Below are 7988 nucleotides of genomic sequence, written 5' to 3'. Positions count from 1 at the left end.
GACATTAATGCCACTTGTCTTCTGCAGGACCCTCATTCCAGGCAAGCTGGACGTTTTGACAGATCTCCACACTCCTCTTCACTGAGGAAATGCACCATTACACAAGGTTAATTTTTTTTAGGATTGATAGAAAATCTCTTCTTCTAGGTAAACATAAGACAAACATCTACACACTGTGTGGAATTACATGTCAAGCCACTCAGTAAGACCAGCTTATCTGCCAGGAGCAAGCCTGACAAATGTGTGGTACAGATTTCTTCCTTTCCCCACTCTAAATTGCACACAGAGGCCTCAGAGTTCAGAGGAAGGGAGGGGGTTCCCCTCATTGATCATCCCCATCCTGCCTGTGCTTCCACCTCCCTGCTGAGACAGCTGCCTTTGGAAAAGAGGATTTGGAGAAGATACCCAGAGGAAAGCCTTCCAAAAACAAAACAAAACAAACAAAAAACAACAATGAAAAAGGCCACAAGAGCCCCCACAGGCCCCTGTCCTGTTTGTTTTGTTTTTGGATGGGTGGTTTAGTCCTTCAGCTCAAGGTGAGTGGGAAGGAGCAGAACCCAGGAGACATCTCCTCCCACCACCTTGGAGAGCAAGATCTTCCTTTCCAAAGGCCACAGGTCCTCTCTGAGCATCACCTGGAATCTGTATGGACATTGCCATTCCACACTCAGCAGCCTGGGCAAACAAATGATTAATTATCCCCAGGCATCTGCAGATGGATCTGATTAACAGAACATCCCCGTGATCTCCACCCACTGCCAAGGGAAATGTGCTCTCTTCCCATGGTCTGTGAAACCAGCTTCTCACACCCAGCTACCAAAGGTGGCTGTGAATCCAGAAATCAGCCAGTCACCTGCTCCAGAGGGAGCCTTGGCCTGTCCAGCTGGGTGGAGAGGGGGCGAGAGCATGACACTGAAGAGATGATGAGCTCAGAGGTGTAGGTGAAGTTCTGACATAGCCAAAAACCTACAGCAAACCCTTAAAGAAGGTTAAATTGCCCTCAACCCAGAGTAAAAGCTATGTTGAGGAAGGAGAAAGTAACTTCTAGCTGAGTTACAGAGCCAGCTCTCAGCCTTTGGCTGATCATTGCTCTCGGCCTCCCCGACTGAGTCATCAAGTTGGTTCTCATTTACTTCTCTCTGTAGAAACCTTTGAGATTTGTGTTTCAAAACCACTCTGGGGGTAAAATGAGTGGCGAGACAGGCAGCAGCAGGCACTGGATGCCCTTCACAGCAGTGCCCAAGCAGGAAGGGAGGATGCTCTGTGCTGCTGCTGGGCTGGCTCCTCCTCTGCTCAGCAGCCACCATCGCCACAGCAACGGGAAAGAGGAGAAAAGAATTTCTCCAGAACGGATTCGGTTGCTTTTAAGTGGATGAACATAGGAGAGTTTGTTTGTAAATGTCAAGAGCAGGTCGGTGTGAAATTGGAAACATGAGGGGAGTTTGGCTCGGTGAGCAATGGGGGGGTGAGGGGATGGAACACCTGAGCCAGGTGTGGATCCAGAGGCCTGTGGAGCCTCAGCACTCGGGAAACCTTGTCCCTAATGCACACAGAGCTGTGGCTGCTCACCCCCTGTCCCCAAACTCCACCACAGGGCTGGCCTACAATGACCTGCCTCCCAAAATAAAACCCCAGTGCTGGGGAGTTCCAACCCCACTGTCAGCCCAGACGTGTAACCAGACAGCAAACAGGGGCAGGAAGGTGGAGCAGGAGCCTCTGCTCAGCCCCAAAAACCATCTGAGAGGCTCATTAAACCAGTTAATGGCGCAGGAGCAGCACTGACACCATGGTGTGGAATTCCATTTGTAACAACTCCCCAAAGGGCTGGAGAATTTGGCTGGAGCACGGAGAGACACCTCAGGCATTGAGCTGTGCCAGGGGTGAGAGCAGGCAGCACCATCCCAAACAACACAAAAAGTAAAAATCCCATTTTTGGATGAACAGCAAGGCTCTCCATGTGCTCTGATGATGATGATGATGATGGCTGGGTTAAACACCCAGGCAGCAAAACTCGCCCTCACCACTGGCCTCCTCAGCTGCCCCTTCCAGCGGGAACTCAGGACACGTCTGCTCCCTAAAGGAGACCGTGGGGGAAGCAGGGTGAGAGCCAAAGAATCCCTTTGAACAGCCCCATTTTTGTGATTGACCTGGCAGCCCCTCTGCAGCACACTCAGCTCACTGAGGGAACGAGTGACAGGCAGGGTCGAGGATGGGGACACCTCCCGGGTCAGAAGCATCACCCCAGTGACAAACCACGCAGTCAGAGCCCGCCTGGCCCTGCACCACATTCCTCCTCATCTGAGACACCACATCGATCCAGCCAGCTCCTTGGCAATAAAGGGCTGCAGGAGCACTGAAAAGGTTTACAATAACACATTAATTAAATGTAGCAATGCCTCAGAATTTAAGTGAATATGCAAGACCAGCCCTGAGCAGGGTGTGTAACACGGCACGGTTGGGTGGCTGAAGGAGAGGGCTCGTGCCTCTGCTCGGCTGGCTGCCTGCATCCATTAATTACATCCCCATTAGGAAGGCAGGAAATGCTCTCACCAGCAGCACCTTCCTGCTCTGTCATTCAGCCCAGGAACATGACAGATAGAGCAGAGCTGAGGCATAATCGAGATGGAGCACCTGCCAGGCAGGATGGATGGGGAGAAACCCCTCTGCTGGGAGGCTGTGCAGGTTATTGATACCTTTGGTTGGGTGACAAGATAAAGAGGCACTGCAGGCCTCAGGAAGGCCACAGCCAGTGTTTGAGGCTGTTCACATCCATTACAAAGCAGGTGGATGAGGCTCCCCACAAGGCCCTTAAGCACTGGGCACTGGCACGAGCCAGCCCAGCACATCCTGCTGGATCCTTCGTGCTCCCTTCGGCCCTTGTGGGATCTCAGAGCAAACAGAACCTTCAGACTTCTCTGAGAAAGCCAGATTAGCACTGAGAGGTGCCCAGCCTTGCTCACTGCTCCAGGGACTCCTCACTGTGCCCTGGCAGAGGTGCCCAGAGAAGCTGCAGCTGTCCCTGGGTTCCTGGCAGTGTCCCAGGCCAGGTTGGACAGGGCTTGGAGCACCCTGGATAGTGGAACGTGTCCCTGCCCATGGCAGGTAGTGGAAGATGATCTTTAGGGTCCCTTCCAATCCCAACCATTCTGTGATTCCATGATTCTCCCCAAGGATAATCCAGGATCTGCCTTCCACACCCCACCTCCCTTGCCCAGACACACCACACAGGCAGCCCAGGTACCAGAGCACCAGCACTGCATCTTTGCAGCCCAAAACAGCTGCTAAATACTCCACAGCACCTGGAAATGGCAGACCAGCACACTCAGATGGATGAAATCCTCCAGGAGCAAAGTCCTCTGTGGCAGAGCAGGATTGCCACCAATTGTCCCTTCCTTGGAACAGGGTTTATTATCTTCAGGGGACAGACACTGCATTTCTGCATTTCATCCAGACTTTGAAAGCTCTTCCCAAAATCGTTATTTCAATGGAAGAGGAAACAAATCAATAGTTATGAATTCTCTCAGGGGAGAATGAGACCAAGAGGCTGAGGCAGGGCTGGTAACAACCCTGCCATGTTTTATTTCCCTGTCCTGAACTGCAGAACTCCAGGCTTGGCCCAAAATGAGACCTAATCAATATTCTAATGCTGAGATCCCTTCACAGACTGAGCATCCCAGGCTCCAGGTCAAACTCCTTCATGTCTCAGCTTTCCAGACAGTCTTGAAGCAATTGTTTTAGCAATTCCCAGTTCCAATGGAGGAGATTTTTACCACCCCAAAAATCCTTTCCAACAGAATCTCTGCCTCCTGCTTTTCTGCTCATTTTGCACAACTGCTTTACATGATTTAGTATCATCAGTATTCAGAGCCTTCCTCATTATGTGACGCCTCATGATGTGCAAGGTTTGGAATGTTTCTTCTCTAATCACACCACAAAAAAAAATATTCCTGTGGCCATTAGGCAGTGTTACTAAATTTTAGATCATGGGCAAAAGGCTATTTCTTTTCCCAAATGAGTAGTTATTCAGTGTTAACAGGAACTTGACATGATCAGCAGCTGCCTTCAAGTGTCTGACAGAAAGAAATTAACTGTTTATCAAACACCCTGAGGAAAAAAAAAAAAGGAAAAAGCCCAAAAAACCCAAAAAAACTTGACTTACCTCCTCATTTAATGATGGAAGCAGATGTGGAGCTCCATCCATGTGTCCTGAGTCTGTCCTCCAAAGCTATGGCAGCCAGTGCCACCAGTCTGTTCACTTTAAAACCCTTCAGCCACCAATTCCAGACAGGATGGAAACCATCAAGCAGAAACCTTGACTGAAGACACCCATTTTCCCCCTGGGTTTGCATTTGCATTTATTTTTTGTTAAAGATTGTTTGCTCTCATGACCTGGGCTGGCCATTAAACCTGCAGAGATCTGCAGGCAGTGACCACCCTCCAAAGAATCCTAAACTCAATAAAAATAAGGAGAATTAATAAAGTGAAATGAAAAAATGTACATTTCATCTCTATTCTGCCTTTTTTCCCCCTCTCAAGATTCGGGGCAGAACATGGGGATGCAAATTAGAACCAAATGAAATATGACAAAGCTACCTGAGGCATCCAGAGAAGTGATAGCTTTCAAATGTGAGATTGATGGAATAAATCAGCAGCTGCTTCCCGTGGGTTACAGCTCTCAGTTCCAAAGCCCTACAAATGCCTGGCTTTGCTCAGAGCATTGCTATTTTAGAACCAAAGGCTCAAGTAACTCTTCCTGTGCTGCTGTTCAGCATTTTAATTATGTGAGGGGAGTTGAGGCACCCATCCTGTTTAGATATACACCACAGAGAATATTTTGCATTTCTTTTGTCACCTATATGTTATTTAAATGTTGGTCCTGAAGCTTTTTTGAGCCACTCTTCCCCTTCTGCTCATTTATTAGCACCACACTGGAGGGGAAAAAGCCACTAAATATTTTGGGGTGGGGGAATCTGGTTTTCACAAACACAAGCTGTTCTTCATGCCTATTTAAAAATGAAAACCAATATTTTACAGAAAAACATCCTTGCTTAAAAAGGAGTAATCTAAATAAACAGAATTACTCCACTGTAAAGTGATAGGCATTTAATTATGTTTTGGCATCCCCAAAGTTTGAGCTGAGGTTAAATATTAAAGGGGTTCTCCACATTCAGCAAAACATTAAAATGGTGGAATTCTTTAAGTGTATGAAATTTGAAATTTCAGTGACAACAGGTTTTCAATAAATCATAGAAAAACAGAAACGTGTATTTTGCTTTCTAAATATGCCACTGTATATTAAATTCTTAGTTTTAGGATTGGGTAAGCTAAAAATAGTAACAGCAAACCTTAAACACCCATTCAGATTTTCTGAATATTTCAGTGTTTGCTTCTGTGGAACAAGAACACAAATGCTGCTTTTTCTTTTATCTGAAGAAGAACCTCACTTATTCACAAAGCTATTTCTTGCTCTTTTAGGCTTTATTTTCTTTAAGTTCCCCAAAAATTTACAAAAAAAAAAAAATCAAGGCAAACAATTAAAAGTGTCTGTCATTAAATCCCTTTGTCTCTTTACAAAATTCCAGGCAGAGCACATCAATTAAAAAAGCCAATTTTGTGTATTATCATTTGTCCTTGGAAAAAGCCTCTTTGGAAACCTTTGTGTTGAGAATGATGCCAAAAAACCCCTGGAAGTTGGCTTCCTTCCATTGGAACATCTAATGGCTGTGGGGGGGAAAAATGTCTTTTTTATTTTACACATATCAACATCACAGTTCATTTCTCAAGGCAATAAAAAAAAATGCTTAATATGACTCAGCCAACTGTAATTTAACCCTCAATAAAAGTCTATTTTTGGCAGCAGGTTCACCTTTCTTTAAAATTACTGTGACGATGAGTTAAAGCCATTTCCTAAATTTACTCTGAATGCTGTTCATAATGAGGATTAAATTGTTTCATACCTGCAGCAAAGCTGTTTCTGTTCAGAGGGCTGGGATCCTTCAAGACTGATGACAAGCAGGCAAAGAGCAGACAGAAAAGCCAATTTTCTCCTAGGATTCAAGCAAGACCTTGTCCATCTCCTTGAGTAACTGGTCTCTATTTTTTCAACCCATGGCAGGAAATCTTCAGTTCTACAGCTGATGTCTCCACTCTTGATCTCCACATGCCTCATCCTCACCACAGAACTACTTGTGCATCCTTTTAGGATTAAAAAAAATAAAATGAAAAAAATGCATTTGCTTCCCTGAGTGCACAGCAAGGCACTGCACTTTATCACTTCCAGCCTCACAAATGGCTCAGGCCATTACAGAACAGCCTGCCAGGATTAAAAAAACCAGGATACAATATTCATGTACTCTGTGAGACACATCTACTCTTTATGGTGATCGACAGAGGCGAGGCAGACTTTCATTTCATTTACAAACTGAGGATGAAGTAGCCTATAAACAAAATTCCTTCAGTGTAGCAGTTTGAGCCATTTACAGCAGTACAACCCCTTCTCAGGGCTGCCAAAAGCAGGAATGAACAGTTCCAAGGCTGACCCAGGGGCACTGGGGAAACTGGCAAGGAATTCTGATGGAAGGAAGATGTACAAACCTCACACATCCTTCCTGGAGGCAGAAGATTGGTGTGGAAGAGTTTGAGATCAGGGTTTGCCAACTTCCATGAGGAAGCAGCGCCCTGATTCACCATCAGCTCCTGGCAGCCCCCTCTCCCTGTCCAACACACACTGAAACCCAGCCACACTTGTATGAACTCCCAAAATCACCCCAGAGCAGGGAACACCACAGCAGCAGATGGACTGAACACAAGTCATCTGCTATTCCCACAAATATATCTATTGATAAAGTGATACAGACAGGAAATAAAATCCTGCTACTTCCTTAGCACTTTTTATTATTATAACGATGTTCATTTAAAGACTCAGTGACAAATGCTGTCTGGTACATCATCACCTTATCAAAAACCTGTGACATGTGCAGAGAATGTTAAGTTATATTAAGTAAGCTGTTAACTTGACAAAATCCAGCCTGCTGCGTTCTGCCTGCCTAAGCTGCAGCAGAGATGGCACATTGTCAAGGGGTGGGAAACACCCTCTCCTTCCTTGCCAGAGCTCCAGATCCACTCAGAACTCCAAACACAGCAAAAAATCAAGTCAGGTGTCTCAGTCACATCAGGAACTTGGCAACCACACTCCAGACCCACACACAGGCGTCAGTTTTTGAGATGTGACTGCCACCCACCTGCAGGAGAGGAATGGGCACAGCCATTGCAGCTCTCCTCCCTGGCCTCCATTGATCCAGACACCAAAGAAAGGCTGGATGGATGTTAACAAGAAGGCAGCTCAAAAGCAAAACCAGAAGATGCCTCCAAGTGACAGATATTGAGAAAGACAATGTTTACAACTTTTTGACTAGTAATCAAAAGGAGCAGGAAGATGTTCTGCACAGAAAGTGGAGATGTGACAGCACTGCCAGGGCAGCATGTGGCTCCTGCCAAGGCAGTCACACATGGCATTGGTGCTTCCAGCCATCAGCAAATGACTGGGAATTATAAAGGAATGCCAGAGGCAGATCTTTAAACACCTGGGGAGCACCTTAATGCAATTATTTGGGCATTTTCACTTGTGCTGCAGGAGGGCGAGTGTAGAAAGGCAGTGTTACTTCCAGCAATTAAACCAGCCTTCAAGGGGAGCTCTGCAGAACATTTCAGGGAATGAAAGTTCCAGCTAACAGCACATCAAGGCCACTTCCTACTCCATACCTTGGGAGGATACTACAGATCTCCTAACAGCAGGACCCCATCATAACCTGTGATTCTGAGCATCACTGGAAAAAGTGAAATTGATCTTTTGCCTTTCTACATCTGTGAGTGATTACAGCCACACACAGAGTTCATACAGCCTTGCTATCTGCAAAATCCACATAATTATTCCTTTAATTTAGTCATTCACCTATCCCAGGTAATTATATCAGCAAACAGACATACTC

The sequence above is a fragment of the Parus major genome, chromosome 15 (genome assembly GCF_001522545.3).
Source record: "Parus major isolate Abel chromosome 15, Parus_major1.1, whole genome shotgun sequence".
NCBI lineage: Eukaryota > Metazoa > Chordata > Aves > Passeriformes > Paridae > Parus > Parus major.
The sequence above is the reverse complement of the archived record's forward strand: the minus strand, read 5'-3'. Positions refer to the sequence as shown.